At 39.1% G+C, this 19,372-nt stretch overlaps 33 non-coding genes across 33 annotated transcripts; all 33 read right to left on the reverse strand.

Annotated features, from left to right (window-relative positions):
• Nucleotides 1-530: 530 nt before the first annotated feature.
• On the reverse strand, nt 531-603 carry TRNAA-AGC (transfer RNA alanine (anticodon AGC)). Its single transcript has one exon. It is a non-coding gene; the product is annotated as a tRNA-Ala (tRNA).
• Nucleotides 604-947: 344 nt separating this feature from the next.
• On the reverse strand, nt 948-1,020 carry TRNAK-CUU (transfer RNA lysine (anticodon CUU)). Its single transcript has one exon. It is a non-coding gene; the product is annotated as a tRNA-Lys (tRNA).
• A 350-nt stretch (nt 1,021-1,370) lies between these two features.
• On the reverse strand, nt 1,371-1,443 carry TRNAA-AGC (transfer RNA alanine (anticodon AGC)). The gene has a single exon. It is a non-coding gene; the product is annotated as a tRNA-Ala (tRNA).
• A 344-nt stretch (nt 1,444-1,787) lies between these two features.
• On the reverse strand, nt 1,788-1,860 carry TRNAK-CUU (transfer RNA lysine (anticodon CUU)). Its single transcript has one exon. It is a non-coding gene; the product is annotated as a tRNA-Lys (tRNA).
• A 769-nt stretch (nt 1,861-2,629) lies between these two features.
• TRNAK-CUU (transfer RNA lysine (anticodon CUU)) lies at nt 2,630-2,702 on the reverse strand. The gene has a single exon. It is a non-coding gene; the product is annotated as a tRNA-Lys (tRNA).
• A 352-nt stretch (nt 2,703-3,054) lies between these two features.
• Nucleotides 3,055-3,127, reverse strand: TRNAA-AGC (transfer RNA alanine (anticodon AGC)). Its single transcript has one exon. It is a non-coding gene; the product is annotated as a tRNA-Ala (tRNA).
• A 344-nt stretch (nt 3,128-3,471) lies between these two features.
• On the reverse strand, nt 3,472-3,544 carry TRNAK-CUU (transfer RNA lysine (anticodon CUU)). Its single transcript has one exon. It is a non-coding gene; the product is annotated as a tRNA-Lys (tRNA).
• A 769-nt stretch (nt 3,545-4,313) lies between these two features.
• Nucleotides 4,314-4,386, reverse strand: TRNAK-CUU (transfer RNA lysine (anticodon CUU)). Its single transcript has one exon. It is a non-coding gene; the product is annotated as a tRNA-Lys (tRNA).
• Nucleotides 4,387-5,155: 769 nt separating this feature from the next.
• TRNAK-CUU (transfer RNA lysine (anticodon CUU)) lies at nt 5,156-5,228 on the reverse strand. The gene has a single exon. It is a non-coding gene; the product is annotated as a tRNA-Lys (tRNA).
• A 768-nt stretch (nt 5,229-5,996) lies between these two features.
• Nucleotides 5,997-6,069, reverse strand: TRNAK-CUU (transfer RNA lysine (anticodon CUU)). The gene has a single exon. It is a non-coding gene; the product is annotated as a tRNA-Lys (tRNA).
• Nucleotides 6,070-6,838: 769 nt separating this feature from the next.
• Nucleotides 6,839-6,911, reverse strand: TRNAK-CUU (transfer RNA lysine (anticodon CUU)). The gene has a single exon. It is a non-coding gene; the product is annotated as a tRNA-Lys (tRNA).
• Nucleotides 6,912-7,680: 769 nt separating this feature from the next.
• TRNAK-CUU (transfer RNA lysine (anticodon CUU)) lies at nt 7,681-7,753 on the reverse strand. The gene has a single exon. It is a non-coding gene; the product is annotated as a tRNA-Lys (tRNA).
• Nucleotides 7,754-8,105: 352 nt separating this feature from the next.
• TRNAA-AGC (transfer RNA alanine (anticodon AGC)) lies at nt 8,106-8,178 on the reverse strand. Its single transcript has one exon. It is a non-coding gene; the product is annotated as a tRNA-Ala (tRNA).
• Nucleotides 8,179-8,522: 344 nt separating this feature from the next.
• On the reverse strand, nt 8,523-8,595 carry TRNAK-CUU (transfer RNA lysine (anticodon CUU)). Its single transcript has one exon. It is a non-coding gene; the product is annotated as a tRNA-Lys (tRNA).
• A 769-nt stretch (nt 8,596-9,364) lies between these two features.
• On the reverse strand, nt 9,365-9,437 carry TRNAK-CUU (transfer RNA lysine (anticodon CUU)). The gene has a single exon. It is a non-coding gene; the product is annotated as a tRNA-Lys (tRNA).
• A 352-nt stretch (nt 9,438-9,789) lies between these two features.
• On the reverse strand, nt 9,790-9,862 carry TRNAA-AGC (transfer RNA alanine (anticodon AGC)). Its single transcript has one exon. It is a non-coding gene; the product is annotated as a tRNA-Ala (tRNA).
• A 344-nt stretch (nt 9,863-10,206) lies between these two features.
• TRNAK-CUU (transfer RNA lysine (anticodon CUU)) lies at nt 10,207-10,279 on the reverse strand. The gene has a single exon. It is a non-coding gene; the product is annotated as a tRNA-Lys (tRNA).
• A 352-nt stretch (nt 10,280-10,631) lies between these two features.
• On the reverse strand, nt 10,632-10,704 carry TRNAA-AGC (transfer RNA alanine (anticodon AGC)). Its single transcript has one exon. It is a non-coding gene; the product is annotated as a tRNA-Ala (tRNA).
• A 344-nt stretch (nt 10,705-11,048) lies between these two features.
• Nucleotides 11,049-11,121, reverse strand: TRNAK-CUU (transfer RNA lysine (anticodon CUU)). The gene has a single exon. It is a non-coding gene; the product is annotated as a tRNA-Lys (tRNA).
• Nucleotides 11,122-11,890: 769 nt separating this feature from the next.
• TRNAK-CUU (transfer RNA lysine (anticodon CUU)) lies at nt 11,891-11,963 on the reverse strand. The gene has a single exon. It is a non-coding gene; the product is annotated as a tRNA-Lys (tRNA).
• A 352-nt stretch (nt 11,964-12,315) lies between these two features.
• On the reverse strand, nt 12,316-12,388 carry TRNAA-AGC (transfer RNA alanine (anticodon AGC)). The gene has a single exon. It is a non-coding gene; the product is annotated as a tRNA-Ala (tRNA).
• Nucleotides 12,389-12,732: 344 nt separating this feature from the next.
• TRNAK-CUU (transfer RNA lysine (anticodon CUU)) lies at nt 12,733-12,805 on the reverse strand. Its single transcript has one exon. It is a non-coding gene; the product is annotated as a tRNA-Lys (tRNA).
• A 352-nt stretch (nt 12,806-13,157) lies between these two features.
• TRNAA-AGC (transfer RNA alanine (anticodon AGC)) lies at nt 13,158-13,230 on the reverse strand. Its single transcript has one exon. It is a non-coding gene; the product is annotated as a tRNA-Ala (tRNA).
• A 344-nt stretch (nt 13,231-13,574) lies between these two features.
• Nucleotides 13,575-13,647, reverse strand: TRNAK-CUU (transfer RNA lysine (anticodon CUU)). The gene has a single exon. It is a non-coding gene; the product is annotated as a tRNA-Lys (tRNA).
• Nucleotides 13,648-14,416: 769 nt separating this feature from the next.
• Nucleotides 14,417-14,489, reverse strand: TRNAK-CUU (transfer RNA lysine (anticodon CUU)). The gene has a single exon. It is a non-coding gene; the product is annotated as a tRNA-Lys (tRNA).
• A 352-nt stretch (nt 14,490-14,841) lies between these two features.
• TRNAA-AGC (transfer RNA alanine (anticodon AGC)) lies at nt 14,842-14,914 on the reverse strand. The gene has a single exon. It is a non-coding gene; the product is annotated as a tRNA-Ala (tRNA).
• A 769-nt stretch (nt 14,915-15,683) lies between these two features.
• On the reverse strand, nt 15,684-15,756 carry TRNAA-AGC (transfer RNA alanine (anticodon AGC)). The gene has a single exon. It is a non-coding gene; the product is annotated as a tRNA-Ala (tRNA).
• A 344-nt stretch (nt 15,757-16,100) lies between these two features.
• Nucleotides 16,101-16,173, reverse strand: TRNAK-CUU (transfer RNA lysine (anticodon CUU)). The gene has a single exon. It is a non-coding gene; the product is annotated as a tRNA-Lys (tRNA).
• Nucleotides 16,174-16,525: 352 nt separating this feature from the next.
• TRNAA-AGC (transfer RNA alanine (anticodon AGC)) lies at nt 16,526-16,598 on the reverse strand. The gene has a single exon. It is a non-coding gene; the product is annotated as a tRNA-Ala (tRNA).
• A 344-nt stretch (nt 16,599-16,942) lies between these two features.
• Nucleotides 16,943-17,015, reverse strand: TRNAK-CUU (transfer RNA lysine (anticodon CUU)). The gene has a single exon. It is a non-coding gene; the product is annotated as a tRNA-Lys (tRNA).
• Nucleotides 17,016-17,784: 769 nt separating this feature from the next.
• Nucleotides 17,785-17,857, reverse strand: TRNAK-CUU (transfer RNA lysine (anticodon CUU)). Its single transcript has one exon. It is a non-coding gene; the product is annotated as a tRNA-Lys (tRNA).
• A 352-nt stretch (nt 17,858-18,209) lies between these two features.
• On the reverse strand, nt 18,210-18,282 carry TRNAA-AGC (transfer RNA alanine (anticodon AGC)). The gene has a single exon. It is a non-coding gene; the product is annotated as a tRNA-Ala (tRNA).
• Nucleotides 18,283-19,051: 769 nt separating this feature from the next.
• Nucleotides 19,052-19,124, reverse strand: TRNAA-AGC (transfer RNA alanine (anticodon AGC)). Its single transcript has one exon. It is a non-coding gene; the product is annotated as a tRNA-Ala (tRNA).
• Nucleotides 19,125-19,372: the final 248 nt, after the last annotated feature.

Below are 19,372 nucleotides of genomic sequence, written 5' to 3' on the forward strand. Positions count from 1 at the left end.
GAAACCAAAGATATACAATTTTTGGGAGTTATTGCATGTCTAATGCAAGATTAATTGCCATATTATGAGATCCAATGCAATAATCCTGCAAAAATTACTTGTTTTCGCCCAACGTGGGGATCGAACCCACAACCCTGAGATTTAGAGTCTCATGCTCTACCGACTGAGCTAGCCGGGCTCCCTCTTTAAAGTAGTATGCAAACTGATCGTTTTTCATTAAGAAAACAAGTTCCTGGATATTCCTCAACTCTTGTTTTTCAAGGAACTTATCATTTATAGATCCCTCAGTGGACAGAGTGTCAAGTAAAATGAGACAAAATTGAAATGGAAGTTGTGGAAATGTCATTGTGAGATTGCATAAGAACTCAAATTGCTCTCACAAGCTAACAAATACCTAAACCCTTTTGATAAAACCCCTTTACTTGTTATGATGTGACCATATATGAAAGCCATTTGTGATTTATCTGTTCTTACTATGCAACAAGCTTGGCAATGACAAGTTAAAAATAAAATGTATGTACATTTTAGAATGGAGAATGCGGGCATCGATCCCGCTACCTCTCGCATGCTAAGCGAGCGCTCTACCATTTGAGCTAATTCCCCTGTGTGCTCCCTCAGAATAACATTTCAAAAGTAATGTTAATGCCTACCACACTTTATTTGACGTCAAATTGCCCATTACATGAGTGTTCAGTTCACTCCTAACTGATGCCTTACCTCCACTTAGGGATTGTTTTACAGTTCAGGTTGGCCTGTTTAGTACTTGAATAGGAGTAATATCGCTGTATGTTAATCTAGACTAATGCCCTACCTAATCTTGAAGTTACATTTCCCACCAATGGGAAACCAAAGATATACAATTTTTGGGAGTTATTGCATGTCTAATGCAAGATTAATTGCCATAATATGAGATCCAATGCAATAATCCTGCAAAAATTACTCGTTTTCGCCCAACGTGTGGCTCGAACCCACGACCCTGAGATTAAGAGTCTCATGCTCTACCGACTGAGCTAGCCGGGCTCCCTCTTTAAAGTAGTATGCAAACTGATCGTTTTTCATTAAGAAAACCAGTTCCTGGATATTCCTCAACTTGTCTTTCAAGGAACTTATCATTTATAGATCCCTCAGTGGACAGAGTGTCAAGTAAAATGAGACAAAATTGAAATGGAAGTTGTGGAAATGTCATTGTGAGATTGCATAAGAACTCAAATTGCTCTCACAAGCTAACGAATACCTAAACCCTTTTGATAAAACCCCTTTAGTTGTTATGATGTGACCATATATGAAAGCCATCTGTGATTTATCGGTTCTTACTATGCAACAAGCTTGGCAATGACAAGTTAAAAATAAAATGTATGTACATTTTAGAATGGAGAATGCGGGCATCGATCCCGCTACCTCTCGCATGCTAAGCGAGCGCCCTACCATTTGAGCTAATTCCCCTGTGTGCTCCCTCAGAATAACATTTCAAAAGTAATGTTAATGCCTACCACACTTTATTTGACGTCAAATTGCCCATTACATGAGTGTTCAGTTCACTCCTAACTGATGCCTTACCTCCACTTAGGGATTGTTTTACAGTTCAGGTTGGCCTGTTTAGTACTTGAATAGGAGTAATATCGCTGTATGTTAATCTAGACTAATGCCCTACCTAATCTTGAAGTTACATTTCCCACCAATGGGAAACCAAAGATATACAATTTTTGGGAGTTAATGCATGTCTAATGCAAGATTAATTGCCATATTATGAGATCCAATGCAATAATCCTGCAAAAATTACTCGTTTTTGCCCAACGTGGGGCTCGAACCCACGACCCTGAGATTAAGAGTCTCATGCTCTACCGACTTAGCTAGCCGGGCTCCCTCTTTAAAGTAGAATGCAAACTGATCGTTTTTCATTAAGAAAACCAGTTCCTGGATATTCCTCAACTCTTGTTTTTCAAGGAACTTATCATTTATAGATCCCTCAGTGGACAGAGTGTCAAGTAAAATGAGACAAAATTGAAATGGAAGTTGTGGAAATGTCATTGTGAGATTGCATAAGAACTCAAATTGCTCTCACAAGCTAACGAATACCTAAACCCTTTTGATAAAACCCCTTTAGTTGTTATGATGTGACCATATATGAAAGCCATCTGTGATTTATCTGTTCTTACTATGCAACAAGCTTGGCAATGACAAGTTAAAAATAAAATGTATGTACATTTTAGAATGGAGAATGCGGGCATCGATCCCGCTACCTCTCGCATGCTAAGCGAGCGCCCTACCATTTGAGCTAATTACCCTGTGTGCTCCCTCGGAATAACATTTCAAAAGTAATGTTAATGCCTACCACACTTTATTTGACGTCAAATTGCCCATTAAATGAGTGTTCAGTTCACTCCTAACTGATGCCTTACCTCCACTTAGGGATTGTTTTACAGTTCAGGTTGGCCTGTTTAGTACTTGAATAGGAGTAATATCGCTGTATGTTAATCTAGACTAATGCCCTACCTAATCTTGAAGTTACATTTCCCACCAATGGGAAACCAAAGATATACAATTTTTGGGAGTTATTGCATGTCTAATGCTAGATTAATTGCGATAATATGAGATCCAATGCAATAATCCTGCAAAAATTACTCGTTTTCGCCCAACGTGGGGCTCGAACCCACGACCCTGAGATTAAGAGTCTCATGCTCTACCGACTGAGCTAGCCGGGCTCCCTCTTTAAAGTAGTATGCAAACTGATCGTTTTTCATTAAGAAAACCAGTTCCTGGATATTCCTCAACTCTTGTTTTTCAAGGAACTTATCATTTATAGATCCCTCAGTGGACAGAGTGTCAAGTAAAATGAGACAAAATTGAAATGGAAGTTGTGGAAATGTCATTGTGAGATTGCATAAGAACTCAAATTGCTCTCACAAGCTAACGAATACCTAAACCCTTTTGATAAAACCCCTTTAGTTGTTATGATGTGACCATATATGAAAGCCATCTGTGATTTATCTGTTCTTACTATGCAACAAGCTTGGCAATGACAAGTTAAAAATAAAATGTATGTACATTTTAGAATGGAGAATGCGGGCATCGATCCCGCTACCTCTCGCATGCTAAGCGAGCGCCCTACCATTTGAGCTAATTCCCCAGTGTGCTCCCTCAGAATAACATTTCAAAAGTAATGTTAATGCCTACCACACTTTATTTGACGTCAAATTGCCCATTACATGAGTGTTCAGTTCACTCCTAACTGATGCCTTACCTCCACTTAGGGGATGTTTTACAGTTCAGGTTGGCCTGTTTAGTACTTGAATAGGAGTAATATCGCTGTATGTTAATCTAGACTAATGCCCTACCTAATCTTGAAGTTACATTTCCCACCAATGGGAAACCAAAGATATACAATTTTTGGGAGTTAATGCATGTCTAATGCAAGATTAATTGCCATATTATGAGATCCAATTCAATAATCCTGCAAAAATTACTCGTTTTCGCCCAACGTGGGGCTCGAACCCACGACCCTGAGATTAAGAGTCTCATGCTCTACCGACTGAGCTAGCCGGGCTCCCTCTTTAAAGTAGAATGCAAACTGATCGTTTTTCATTAAGAAAACCAGTTCCTGGATATTCCTCAACTCTTGTTTTTCAAGGAACTTATCATTTATAGATCCCTCAGTGGACAGAGTGTCAAGTAAAATGAGACAAAATTGAAATGGAAGTTGTGGAAATGTCATTGTGAGATTGCATAAGAACTCAAATTGCTCTCACAAGCTAACGAATACCTAAACCCTTTTCATAAAACCCCTTTAGTTGTTATGATGTGACCATATATGAAAGCCATCTGTGATTTATCTGTTCTTACTATGCAACAAGCTTGGCAATGACAAGTTAAAAATAAAATGTATGTACATTTTAGAATGGAGAATGCGGGCATCGATCCAGCTACCTCTCGCATGCTAAGCGAGCGCCCTACCATTTGAGCTAATTCCCCTGTGTGCTCCCTCAGAATAACATTTCAAAAGTAACGTTAATGCCTACCACACTTTATTTGACGTCAAATTGCCCATTACATGAGTGTTCAGTTCACTCCTAACTGATGCCTTACCTCCACTTAGGGGATGTTTTACAGTTCAGGTTGGCCTGTTTAGTACTTGAATAGGAGTAATATCGCTGTAGGTTAATCTAGACTAATGCCCTACCTAATCTTGAAGTTACATTTCCCACCAATGGGAAACCAAAGATATACAATTTTTGGGAGTTAATGCATGTCTAATGCAAGATTAATTGCCATATTATGAGATCCAATGCAATAATCCTGCAAAAATTACTCGTTTTCGCCCAACGTGGGGCTCGAACCCACGACCCTGAGATTAAGAGTCTTATGCTCTACCGACTGAGCTAGCCGGGCTCCCTCTTTAAAGTAGAATGCAAACTGATCGTTTTTCATTAAGAAAACCAGTTCCTGGATATTCCTCAACTCTTGTTTTTCAAGGAACTTATCATTTATAGATCCCTCAGTGGACAGAGTGTCAAGTAAAATGAGACAAAATTGAAATGGAAGTTGTGGAAATGTCATTGTGAGATTGCATAAGAACTCAAATTGCTCTCACAAGCTAACGAATACCTAAACCCTTTTGATAAAACCCCTTTAGTTGTTATGATGTGACCATATATGAAAGCCATCTGTGATTTATCTGTTCTTACTATGCAACAAGCTTGGCAATGACAAGTTAAAAATAAAATGTATGTACATTTTAGAATGGAGAATGCGGGCATCGATCCCGCTACCTCTCGCATGCTAAGCGAGCGCCCTACCATTTGAGCTAATTCCGCTGTGTGCTCCCTCAGAATAACATTTCAAAAGTAACGTTAATGCCTACCACACTTTATTTGACGTCAAATTGCCCATTACATGAGTGTTCAGTTCACTCCTAACTGATGCCTTACCTCCACTTAGGGATTGTTTTACAGTTCAGGTTGGCCTGTTTAGTACTTGAATAGGAGTAATATCGCTGTATGTTAATCTAGACTAATGCCCTACCTAATCTTGAAGTTACATTTCCCACCAATGGGAAACCAAAGATATACAATTTTTGGGAGTTAATGCATGTCTAATGCAAGATTAATTGCCATATTATGAGATCCAATTCAATAATCCTGCAAAAATTACTCGTTTTCGCCCAACGTGGGGCTCGAACCCACGACCCTGAGATTAAGAGTCTCATGCTCTACCGACTGAGCTAGCCGGGCTCCCTCTTTAAAGTAGAATGCAAACTGATCGTTTTTCATTAAGAAAACCAGTTCCTGGATATTCCTCAACTCTTGTTTTTCAAGGAACTTATCATTTATAGATCCCTCAGTGGACAGAGTGTCAAGTAAAATGAGACAAAATTGAAATGGAAGTTGTGGAAATGTCATTGTGAGATTGCATAAGAACTCAAATTGCTCTCACAAGCTAACGAATACCTAAACCCTTTTGATAAAACCCCTTTAGTTGTTATGATGTGACCATATATGAAAGCCATCTGTGATTTATCTGTTCTTACTATGCAACAAGCTTGGCAATGACAAGTTAAAAATAAAATGTATGTACATTTTAGAATGGAGAATGCGGGCATCGATCCCGCTACCTCTCGCATGCTAAGCGAGCGCCCTACCATTTGAGCAATTCCCCAGTGTGCTCCCTCAGAATAACATTTCAAAAGTAATGTTAATGCCTACCACACTTTATTTGACGTCAAATTGCCCATTACATGAGTGTTCAGTTCACTCCTAACTGATGCCTTACCTCCACTTAGGGGATGTTTTACAGTTCAGGTTGGCCTGTTTAGTACTTGAATAGGAGTAATATCGCTGTATGTTAATCTAGACTAATGCCCTACCTAATCTTGAAGTTACATTTCCCACCAATGGGAAACCAAAGATATACAATTTTTGGGAGTTAATGCATGTCTAATGCAAGATTAATTGCCATATTATGAGATCCAATTCAATAATCCTGCAAAAATTACTCGTTTTCGCCCAACGTGGGGCTCGAACCCACGACCCTGAGATTAAGAGTCTCATGCTCTACCGACTGAGCTAGCCGGGCTCCCTCTTTAAAGTAGAATGCAAACTGATCGTTTTTCATTAAGAAAACCAGTTCCTGGATATTCCTCAACTCTTGTTTTTCAAGGAACTTATCATTTATAGATCCCTCAGTGGACAGAGTGTCAAGTAAAATGAGACAAAATTGAAATGGAAGTTGTGGAAATGTCATTGTGAGATTGCATAAGAACTCAAATTGCTCTCACAAGCTAACGAATACCTAAACCCTTTTCATAAAACCCCTTTAGTTGTTATGATGTGACCATATATGAAAGCCATCTGTGATTTATCTGTTCTTACTATGCAACAAGCTTGGCAATGACAAGTTAAAAATAAAATGTATGTACATTTTAGAATGGAGAATGCGGGCATCGATCCAGCTACCTCTCGCATGCTAAGCAAGCGCCCTACCATTTGAGCTAATTCCCCTGTGTGCTCCCTCAGAATAACATTTCAAAAGTAACGTTAATGCCTACCACACTTTATTTGACGTCAAATTGCCCATTACATGAGTGTTCAGTTCACTCCTAACTGATGCCTTACCTCCACTTAGGGGATGTTTTACAGTTCAGGTTGGCCTGTTTAGTACTTGAATAGGAGTAATATCGCTGTAGGTTAATCTAGACTAATGCCCTACCTAATCTTGAAGTTACATTTCCCACCAATGGGAAACCAAAGATATACAATTTTTGGGAGTTAATGCATGTCTAATGCAAGATTAATTGCCATATTATGAGATCCAATGCAATAATCCTGCAAAAATTACTCGTTTTCGCCCAACGTGGGGCTCGAACCCACGACCCTGAGATTAAGAGTCTCATGCTCTACCGACTTAGCTAGCCGGGCTCCCTCTTTAAAGTAGAATGCAAACTGATCGTTTTTCATTAAGAAAACCAGTTCCTGGATATTCCTCAACTCTTGTTTTTCAAGGAACTTATCATTTATAGATCCCTCAGTGGACAGAGTGTCAAGTAAAATGAGACAAAATTGAAATGGAAGTTGTGGAAATGTCATTGTGAGATTGCATAAGAACTCAAATTGCTCTCACAAGCTAACGAATACCTAAACCCTTTTGATAAAACCCCTTTAGTTGTTATGATGTGACCATATATGAAAGCCATCTGTGATTTATCTGTTCTTACTATGCAACAAGCTTGGCAATGACAAGTTAAAAATAAAATGTATGTACATTTTAGAATGGAGAATGCGGGCATCGATCCCGCTACCTCTCGCATGCTAAGCGAGCGCCCTACCATTTGAGCTAATTACCCTGTGTGCTCCCTCGGAATAACATTTCAAAAGTAATGTTAATGCCTACCACACTTTATTTGACGTCAAATTGCCCATTAAATGAGTGTTCAGTTCACTCCTAACTGATGCCTTACCTCCACTTAGGGATTGTTTTACAGTTCAGGTTGGCCTGTTTAGTACTTGAATAGGAGTAATATCGCTGTATGTTAATCTAGACTAATGCCCTACCTAATCTTGAAGTTACATTTCCCACCAATGGGAAACCAAAGATATACAATTTTTGGGAGTTATTGCATGTCTAATGCTAGATTAATTGCGATAATATGAGATCCAATGCAATAATCCTGCAAAAATTACTCGTTTTCGCCCAACGTGGGGCTCGAACCCACGACCCTGAGATTAAGAGTCTCATGCTCTACCGACTGAGCTAGCCGGGCTCCCTCTTTAAAGTAGTATGCAAACTGATCGTTTTTCATTAAGAAAACCAGTTCCTGGATATTCCTCAACTCTTGTTTTTCAAGGAACTTATCATTTATAGATCCCTCAGTGGACAGAGTGTCAAGTAAAATGAGACAAAATTGAAATGGAAGTTGTGGAAATGTCATTGTGAGATTGCATAAGAACTCAAATTGCTCTCACAAGCTAACGAATACCTAAACCCTTTTGATAAAACCCCTTTAGTTGTTATGATGTGACCATATATGAAAGCCATCTGTGATTTATCTGTTCTTACTATGCAACAAGCTTGGCAATGACAAGTTAAAAATAAAATGTATGTACATTTTAGAATGGAGAATGCGGGCATCGATCCCGCTACCTCTCGCATGCTAAGCGAGCGCCCTACCATTTGAGCTAATTCCCCTGTGTGCTCCCTCAGAATAACATTTCAAAAGTAATGTTAATGCCTACCACACTTTATTTGACGTCAAATTGCCCATTACATGAGTGTTCAGTTCACTCCTAACTGATGCCTTACCTCCACTTAGGGATTGTTTTACAGTTCAGGTTGGCCTGTTTAGTACTTGAATAGGAGTAATATCGCTGTATGTTAATCTAGACTAATGCCCTACCTAATCTTGAAGTTACATTTCCCACCAATGGGAAACCAAAGATATACAATTTTTGGGAGTTAATGCATGTCTAATGCAAGATTAATTGCCATATTATGAGATCCAATGCAATAATCCTGCAAAAATTACTCGTTTTCGCCCAACGTGGGGCTCGAACCCACGACCCTGAGATTAAGAGTCTCATGCTCTACCGACTTAGCTAGCCGGGCTCCCTCTTTAAAGTAGAATGCAAACTGATCGTTTTTCATTAAGAAAACCAGTTCCTGGATATTCCTCAACTCTTGTTTTTCAAGGAACTTATCATTTATAGATCCCTCAGTGGACAGAGTGTCAAGTAAAATGAGACAAAATTGAAATGGAAGTTGTGGAAATGTCATTGTGAGATTGCATAAGAACTCAAATTGCTCTCACAAGCTAACGAATACCTAAACCCTTTTGATAAAACCCCTTTAGTTGTTATGATGTGACCATATATGAAAGCCATCTGTGATTTATCTGTTCTTACTATGCAACAAGCTTGGCAATGACAAGTTAAAAATAAAATGTATGTACATTTTAGAATGGAGAATGCGGGCATCGATCCCGCTACCTCTCGCATGCTAAGCGAGCGCCCTACCATTTGAGCTAATTACCCTGTGTGCTCCCTCGGAATAACATTTCAAAAGTAATGTTAATGCCTACCACACTTTATTTGACGTCAAATTGCCCATTAAATGAGTGTTCAGTTCACTCCTAACTGATGCCTTACCTCCACTTAGGGATTGTTTTACAGTTCAGGTTGGCCTGTTTAGTACTTGAATAGGAGTAATATCGCTGTATGTTAATCTAGACTAATGCCCTACCTAATCTTGAAGTTACATTTCCCACCAATGGGAAACCAAAGATATACAATTTTTGGGAGTTATTGCATGTCTAATGCTAGATTAATTGCGATAATATGAGATCCAATGCAATAATCCTGCAAAAATTACTCGTTTTCGCCCAACGTGGGGCTCGAACCCACGACCCTGAGATTAAGAGTCTCATGCTCTACCGACTGAGCTAGCCGGGCTCCCTCGTTAAAGTAGTATGCAAACTGATCGTTTTTCATTAAGAAAACCAGTTCCTGGATATTCCTCAACTCTTGTTTTTCAAGGAACTTATCATTTATAGATCCCTCAGTGGACAGAGTGTCAAGTAAAATGAGACAAAATTGAAATGGAAGTTGTGGAAATGTCATTGTGAGATTGCATAAGAACTCAAATTGCTCTCACAAGCTAACGAATACCTAAACCCTTTTGATAAAACCCCTTTAGTTGTTATGATGTGACCATATATGAAAGCCATCTGTGATTTATCTGTTCTTACTATGCAACAAGCTTGGCAATGACAAGTTAAAAATAAAATGTATGTACATTTTAGAATGGAGAATGCGGGCATCGATCCCGCTACCTCTCGCATGCTAAGCGAGCGCCCTACCATTTGAGCTAATTCCCCTGTGTGCTCCCTCAGAATAACATTTCAAAAGTAACGTTAATGCCTACCACACTTTATTTGACGTCAAATTGCCCATTACATGAGTGTTCAGTTCACTCCTAACTGATGCCTTACCTCCACTTAGGGATTGTTTTACAGTTCAGGTTGGCCTGTTTAGTACTTGAATAGGAGTAATATCGCTGTATGTTAATCTAGACTAATGCCCTACCTAATCTTGAAGTTACATTTCCCACCAATGGGAAACCAAAGATATACAATTTTTGGGAGTTAATGCATGTCTAATGCAAGATTAATTGCCATATTATGAGATCCAATTCAATAATCCTGCAAAAATTACTCGTTTTCGCCCAACGTGGGGCTCGAACCCACGACCCTGAGATTAAGAGTCTCATGCTCTACCGACTGAGCTAGCCGGGCTCCCTCTTTAAAGTAGAATGCAAACTGATCGTTTTTCATTAAGAAAACCAGTTCCTGGATATTCCTCAACTCTTGTTTTTCAAGGAACTTATCATTTATAGATCCCTCAGTGGACAGAGTGTCAAGTAAAATGAGACAAAATTGAAATGGAAGTTGTGGAAATGTCATTGTGAGATTGCATAAGAACTCAAATTGCTCTCACAAGCTAACGAATACCTAAACCCTTTTGATAAAACCCCTTTAGTTGTTATGATGTGACCATATATGAAAGCCATCTGTGATTTATCTGTTCTTACTATGCAACAAGCTTGGCAATGACAAGTTAAAAATAAAATGTATGTACATTTTAGAATGGAGAATGCGGGCATCGATCCCGCTACCTCTCGCATGCTAAGCGAGCGCCCTACCATTTGAGCTAATTCCCCAGTGTGCTCCCTCAGAATAACATTTCAAAAGTAATGTTAATGCCTACCACACTTTATTTGACGTCAAATTGCCCATTACATGAGTGTTCAGTTCACTCCTAACTGATGCCTTACCTCCACTTAGGGGATGTTTTACAGTTCAGGTTGGCCTGTTTAGTACTTGAATAGGAGTAATATCGCTGTATGTTAATCTAGACTAATGCCCTACCTAATCTTGAAGTTACATTTCCCACCAATGGGAAACCAAAGATATACAATTTTTGGGAGTTAATGCATGTCTAATGCAAGATTAATTGCCATATTATGAGATCCAATTCAATAATCCTGCAAAAATTACTCGTTTTCGCCCAACGTGGGGCTCGAACCCACGACCCTGAGATTAAGAGTCTCATGCTCTACCGACTGAGCTAGCCGGGCTCCCTCTTTAAAGTAGAATGCAAACTGATCGTTTTTCATTAAGAAAACCAGTTCCTGGATATTCCTCAACTCTTGTTTTTCAAGGAACTTATCATTTATAGATCCCTCAGTGGACAGAGTGTCAAGTAAAATGAGACAAAATTGAAATGGAAGTTGTGGAAATGTCATTGTGAGATTGCATAAGAACTCAAATTGCTCTCACAAGCTAACGAATACCTAAACCCTTTTCATAAAACCCCTTTAGTTGTTATGATGTGACCATATATGAAAGCCATCTGTGATTTATCTGTTCTTACTATGCAACAAGCTTGGCAATGACAAGTTAAAAATAAAATGTATGTACATTTTAGAATGAAGAATGCGGGCATCGATCCAGCTACCTCTCGCATGCTAAGCGAGCGCCCTACCATTTGAGCTAATTCCCCTGTATGCTCCCTCAGAATAACATTTCAAAAGTAACGTTAATGCCTACCACACTTTATTTGACGTCAAATTGCCCATTACATGAGTGTTCAGTTCACTCCTAACTGATGCCTTACCTCCACTTAGGGGATGTTTTACAGTTCAGGTTGGCCTGTTTAGTACTTGAATAGGAGTAATATCGCTGTAGGTTAATCTAGACTAATGCCCTACCTAATCTTGAAGTTACATTTCCCACCAATGGGAAACCAAAGATATACAATTTTTGGGAGTTAATGCATGTCTAATGCAAGATTAATTGCCATATTATGAGATCCAATGCAATAATCCTGCAAAAATTACTCGTTTTCGCCCAACGTGGGGCTCGAACCCACGACCCTGAGATTAAGAGTCTTATGCTCTACCGACTGAGCTAGCCGGGCTCCCTCTTTAAAGTAGAATGCAAACTGATCGTTTTTCATTAAGAAAACCAGTTCCTGGATATTCCTCAACTCTTGTTTTTCAAGGAACTTATCATTTATAGATCCCTCAGTGGACAGAGTGTCAAGTAAAATGAGACAAAATTGAAATGGAAGTTGTGGAAATGTCATTGTGAGATTGCATAAGAACTCAAATTGCTCTCACAAGCTAACGAATACCTAAACCCTTTTGATAAAACCCCTTTAGTTGTTATGATGTGACCATATATGAAAGCCATCTGTGATTTATCTGTTCTTACTATGCAACAAGCTTGGCAATGACAAGTTAAAAATAAAATGTATGTACATTTTAGAATGGAGAATGCGGGCATCGATCCCGCTACCTCTCGCATGCTAAGCGAGCGCCCTACCATTTGAGCTAATTCCCCTGTGTGCTCCCTCAGAATAACATTTCAAAAGTAACGTTAATGCCTACCACACTTTATTTGACGTCAAATTGCCCATTACATGAGTGTTCAGTTCACTCCTAACTGATGCCTTACCTCCACTTAGGGATTGTTTTACAGTTCAGGTTGGCCTGTTTAGTACTTGAATAGGAGTAATATCGCTGTATGTTAATCTAGACTAATGCCCTACCTAATCTTGAAGTTACATTTCCCACCAATGGGAAACCAAAGATATACAATTTTTGGGAGTTATTGCATGTCTAATGCAAGATTAATTGCCATAATATGAGATCCAATGCAATAATCCTGCAAAAATTACTCGTTTTCGCCCAACGTGGGGCTCGAACCCACGACCCTGAGATTAAGAGTCTTATGCTCTACCGACTGAGCTAGCCGGGCTCCCTCTTTAAAGTAGAATGCAAACTGATCGTTTTTCATTAAGAAAACCAGTTCCTGGATATTCCTCAACTCTTGTTTTTCAAGGAACTTATCATTTATAGATCCCTCAGTGGACAGAGTGTCAAGTAAAATGAGACAAAATTGAAATGGAAGTTGTGGAAATGTCATTGTGAGATTGCATAAGAACTCAAATTGCTCTCACAAGCTAACGAATACCTAAACCCTTTTGATAAAACCCCTTTAGTTGTTATGATGTGACCATATATGAAAGCCATCTGTGATTTATCTGTTCTTACTATGCAACAAGCTTGGCAATGACAAGTTAAAAATAAAATGTATGTACATTTTAGAATGGAGAATGCGGGCATCGATCCCGCTACCTCTCGCATGCTAAGCGAGCGCCCTACCATTTGAGCTAATTCCCCTGTGTGCTCCCTCAGAATAACATTTCAAAAGTAACGTTAATGCCTACCACACTTTATTTGACGTCAAATTGCCCATTACATGAGTGTTCAGTTCACTCCTAACTGATGCCTTACCTCCACTTAGGGATTGTTTTACAGTTCAGGTTGGCCTGTTTAGTACTTGAATAGGAGTAATATCGCTGTATGTTAATCTAGACTAATGCCCTACCTAATCTTGAAGTTACATTTCCCACCAATGGGAAACCAAAGATATACAATTTTTGGGAGTTATTGCATGTCTAATGCAAGATTAATTGCCATAATATGAGATCCAATGCAATAATCCTGCAAAAATTACTCGTTTTCGCCCAACGTGGGGCTCGAACCCACGACCCTGAGATTAAGAGTCTCATGCTCTACCGACTGAGCTAGCCGGGCTCCCTCTTTAAAGTAGTATGCAAACTGATCGTTTTTCATTAAGAAAACCAGTTCCTGGATATTCCTCAACTCTTGTTTTTCAAGGAACTTATCATTTATAGATCCCTCAGTGGACAGAGTGTCAAGTAAAATGAGACAAAATTGAAATGGAAGTTGTGGAAATGTCATTGTGAGATTGCATAAGAACTCAAATTGCTCTCACAAGCTAACGAATACCTAAACCCTTTTGATAAAACCCCTTTAGTTGTTATGATGTGACCATATATGAAAGCCATCTGTGATTTATCTGTTCTTACTATGCAACAAGCTTGGCAATGACAAGTTAAAAATAAAATGTATGTACATTTTAGAATGGAGAATGCGGGCATCGATCCCGCTACCTCTCTCATGCTAAGCGAGCGCCCTACCATTTGAGCTAATTCCCCAGTGTGCTCCCTCAGAATAACATTTCAAAAGTAATGTTAATGCCTACCACACTTTATTTGACGTCAAATTGCCCATTACATGAGTGTTCAGTTCACTCCTAACTGATGCCTTACCTCCACTTAGGGGATGTTTTACAGTTCAGGTTGGCCTGTTTAGTACTTGAATAGGAGTAATATCGCTGTATGTTAATCTAGACTAATGCCCTACCTAATCTTGAAGTTACATTTCCCACCAATGGGAAACCAAAGATATACAATTTTTGGGAGTTAATGCATGTCTAATGCAAGCTTAATTGCCATATTATGAGATCCAATGCAATAATCCTGCAAAAATTACTCGTTTTCGCCCAACGTGGGGCTCGAACCCACGACCCTGAGATTAAGAGTCTCATGCTCTACCGACTGAGCTAGCCGGGCTCCCTCTTTAAAGTAGAATGCAAACTGATCGTTTTTCATTAAGAAAACCAGTTCCTGGATATTCCTCAACTCTTGTTTTTCAAGGAACTTATCATTTATAGATCCCTCAGTGGACAGAGTGTCAAGTAAAATGAGACAAAATTGAAATGGAAGTTGTGGAAATGTCATTGTGAGATTGCATAAGAACTCAAATTGCTCTCACAAGCTAACGAATACCTAAACCCTTTTGATAAAACCCCTTTAGTTGTTATGATGTGACCATATATGAAAGCCATCTGTGATTTATCTGTTCTTACTATGCAACAAGCTTGACAATGACAAGTTAAAAATAAAATGTATGTACATTTTAGAATGGAGAATGCGGGCATCGATCCCGCTACCTCTCGCATGCTAAGCGAGCGCCCTACCATTTGAGCTAATTCCCCTGTGTGCTCCCTCAGAATAACATTACAAAAGTAATGTTAATGCCTACCACACTTTATTTGACGTCAAATTGCCCATTACATGAGTGTTCAGTTCACTCCTAACTGATGCCTTACCTCCACTTAGGGATTGTTTTACAGTTCAGGTTGGCCTGTTTAGTACTTGAATAGGAGTAATATCGCTGTATGTTAATCTAGACTAATGCCCTACCTAATCTTGAAGTTACATTTCCCACCAATGGGAAACCAAAGATATACAATTTTTGGGAGTTATTGCATGTCTAATGCAAGATTAATTGCCATATTATGAGATCCAATGCAATAATCCTGCAAAAATTACTTGTTTTCGCCCAACGTGGGGATCGAACCCACAACCCTGAGATTTAGAGTCTCATGCTCTACCGACTGAGCTAGCCGGGCTCCCTCTTTAAAGTAGTATGCAAACTGATCGTTTTTCATTAAGAAAACCAGTTCCTGGATATTCCTCAACTCTTGTTTTTCAAGGAACTTATCATTTATAGATCCCTCAGTGGACAGAGTGTCAAGTAAAATGAGACAAAATTGAAATGGAAGTTGTGGAAATGTCATTGTGAGATTGCATAAGAACTCAAATTGCTCTCACAAGCTAACAAATACCTAAACCCTTTTGATAAAACCCCTTTACTTGTTATGATGTGACCATATATGAAAGCCATTTGTGATTTATCTGTTCTTACTATGCAACAAGCTTGGCAATGACAAGTTAAAAATAAAATGTATGTACATTTTAGAATGGAGAATGCGGGCATCGATCCCGCTACCTCTCGCATGCTAAGCGAGCGCTCTACCATTTGAGCTAATTCCCCTGTGTGCTCCCTCAGAATAACATTTCAAAAGTAACGTTAATGCCTACCACACTTTATTTGACGTCAAATTGCCCATTACATGAGTGTTCAGTTCACTCCTAACTGATGCCTTACCTCCACTTAGGGATTGTTTTACAGTTCAGGTTGGCCTGTTTAGTACTTGAATAGGAGTAATATCGCTGTATGTTAATCTAGACTAATGCCCTACCTAATCTTGAAGTTACATTTCCCACCAATGGGAAACCAAAGATATACAATTTTTGGGAGTTATTGCATGTCTAATGCAAGATTAATTGCCATAATATGAGATCCAATGCAATAATCCTGCAAAAATTACTCGTTTTCGCCCAACGTGGGGCTCGAACCCACGACCCTGAGATTAAGAGTCTTATGCTCTACCGACTGAGCTAGCCGGGCTCCCTCTTTAAAGTAGAATGCAAACTGATCGTTTTTCATTAAGAAAACCAGTTCCTGGATATTCCTCAACTCTTGTTTTTCAAGGAACTTATCATTTATAGATCCCTCAGTGGACAGAGTGTCAAGTAAAATGAGACAAAATTGAAATGGAAGTTGTGGAAATGTCATTGTGAGATTGCATAAGAACTCAAATTGCTCTCACAAGCTAACGAATACCTAAACCCTTTTGATAAAACCCCTTTAGTTGTTATGATGTGACCATATATGAAAGCCATCTGTGATTTATCTGTTCTTACTATGCAACAAGCTTGGCAATGACAAGTTAAAAATAAAATGTATGTACATTTTAGAATGGAGAATGCGGGCATCGATCCCGCTACCTCTCGCATGCTAAGCGAGCGCCCTACCATTTGAGCTAATTCCCCTGTGTGCTCCCTCAGAATAACATTTCAAAAGTAACGTTAATGCCTACCACACTTTATTTGACGTCAAATTGCCCATTACATGAGTGTTCAGTTCACTCCTAACTGATGCCTTACCTCCACTTAGGGATTGTTTTACAGTTCAGGTTGGCCTGTTTAGTACTTGAATAGGAGTAATATCGCTGTATGTTAATCTAGACTAATGCCCTACCTAATCTTGAAGTTACATTTCCCACCAATGGGAAACCAAAGATATACAATTTTTGGGAGTTATTGCATGTCTAATGCAAGATTAATTGCCATAATATGAGATCCAATGCAATAATCCTGCAAAAATTACTCGTTTTCGCCCAACGTGGGGCTCGAACCCACGACCCTGAGATTAAGAGTCTCATGCTCTACCGACTGAGCTAGCCGGGCTCCCTCTTTAAAGTAGTATGCAAACTGATCGTTTTTCATTAAGAAAACCAGTTCCTGGATATTCCTCAACTCTTGTTTTTCAAGGAACTTATCATTTATAGATCCCTCAGTGGACAGAGTGTCAAGTAAAATGAGACAAAATTGAAATGGAAGTTGTGGAAATGTCATTGTGAGATTGCATAAGAACTCAAATTGCTCTCACAAGCTAACGAATACCTAAACCCTTTTGATAAAACCCCTTTAGTTGTTATGATGTGACCATATATGAAAGCCATCTGTGATTTATCTGTTCTTACTATGCAACAAGCTTGGCAATGACAAGTTAAAAATAAAATGTATGTACATTTTAGAATGGAGAATGCGGGCATCGATCCCGCTACCTCTCTCATGCTAAGCGAGCGCCCTACCATTTGAGCTAATTCCCCAGTGTGCTCCCTCAGAATAACATTTCAAAAGTAATGTTAATGCCTACCACACTTTATTTGACGTCAAATTGCCCATTACATGAGTGTTCAGTTCACTCCTAACTGATGCCTTACCTCCACTTAGGGGATGTTTTACAGTTCAGGTTGGCCTGTTTAGTACTTGAATAGGAGTAATATCGCTGTATGTTAATCTAGACTAATGCCCTACCTAATCTTGAAGTTACATTTCCCACCAATGGGAAACCAAAGATATACAATTTTTGGGAGTTAATGCATGTCTAATGCAAGATTAATTGCCATATTATGAGATCCAATGCAATAATCCTGCAAAAATTACTCGTTTTCGCCCAACGTGGGGCTCGAACCCACGACCCTGAGATTAAGAGTCTCATGCTCTACCGACTGAGCTAGCCGGGCTCCCTCTTTAAAGTAGAATGCAAACTGATCGTTTTTCATTAAGAAAACCAGTTCCTGGATATTCCTCAACTCTTGTTTTTCAAGGAACTTATCATTTATAGATCCCTCAGTGGACAGAGTGTCAAGTAAAATGAGACAAAATTGAAATGGAAGTTGTGGAAATGTCATTGTGAGATTGCATAAGAACTCAAATTGCTCTCACAAGCTAACGAATACCTAAACCCTTTTGATAAAACCCCTTTAGTTGTTATGATGTGACCATATATGAAAGCCATCTGTGATTTATCTGTTCTTACTATGCAACAAGCTTGACAATGACAAGTTAAAAATAAAATGTATGTACATTTTAGAATGGAGAATGCGGGCATCGATCCCGCTACCTCTCGCATGCTAAGCGAGCGCCCTACCATTTGAGCTAATTCCCCTGTGTGCTCCCTCAGAATAACATTACAAAAGTAATGTTAATGCCTACCACACTTTATTTGACGTCAAATTGCCCATTACATGAGTGTTCAGTTCACTCCTAACTGATGCCTTACCTCCACTTAGGGATTGTTTTACAGTTCAGGTTGGCCTGTTTAGTACTTGAATAGGAGTAATATCGCTGTATGTTAATCTAGACTAATGCCCTACCTAATCTTGAAGTTACATTTCCCACCAATGGGAAACCAAAGATATACAATTTTTGGGAGTTATTGCATGTCTAATGCAAGATTAATTGCCATATTATGAGATCCAATGCAATAATCCTGCAAAAATTACTTGTTTTCGCCCAACGTGGGGATCGAACCCACAACCCTGAGATTTAGAGTCTCATGCTCTACCGACTGAGCTAGCCGGGCTCCCTCTTTAAAGTAGTATGCAAACTGATCGTTTTTCATTAAGAAAACCAGTTCCTGGATATTCCTCAACTCTTGTTTTTCAAGGAACTTATCATTTATAGATCCCTCAGTGGACAGAGTGTCAAGTAAAATGAGACAAAATTGAAATGGAAGTTGTGGAAATGTCATTGTGAGATTGCATAAGAACTCAAATTGCTCTCACAAGCTAACAAATACCTAAACCCTTTTGATAAAACCCCTTTACTTGTTATGATGTGACCATATATGAAAGCCATTTGTGATTTATCTGTTCTTACTATGCAACAAGCTTGGCAATGACAAGTTAAAAATAAAATGTATGTACATTTTAGAATGGAGAATGCGGGCATCGATCCCGCTACCTCTCGCATGCTAAGCGAGCGCTCTACCATTTGAGCTAATTCCCCTGTGTGCTCCCTCAGAATAACATTTCAAAAGTAACGTTAATGCCTACCACACTTTATTTGACGTCAAATTGCCCATTACATGAGTGTTCAGTTCACTCCTAACTGATGCCTTACCTCCACTTAGGGATTGTTTTACAGTTCAGGTTGGCCTGTTTAGTACTTGAATAGGAGTAATATCGCTGTATGTTAATCTAGACTAATGCCCTACCTAATCTTGAAGTTACATTTCCCACCAATGGGAAACCAAA

Source organism: Lissotriton helveticus, chromosome 1_2 (genome assembly GCF_964261635.1).
Source record: "Lissotriton helveticus chromosome 1_2, aLisHel1.1, whole genome shotgun sequence".
NCBI classification, from domain to species: Eukaryota; Metazoa; Chordata; class Amphibia; order Caudata; family Salamandridae; genus Lissotriton; species Lissotriton helveticus.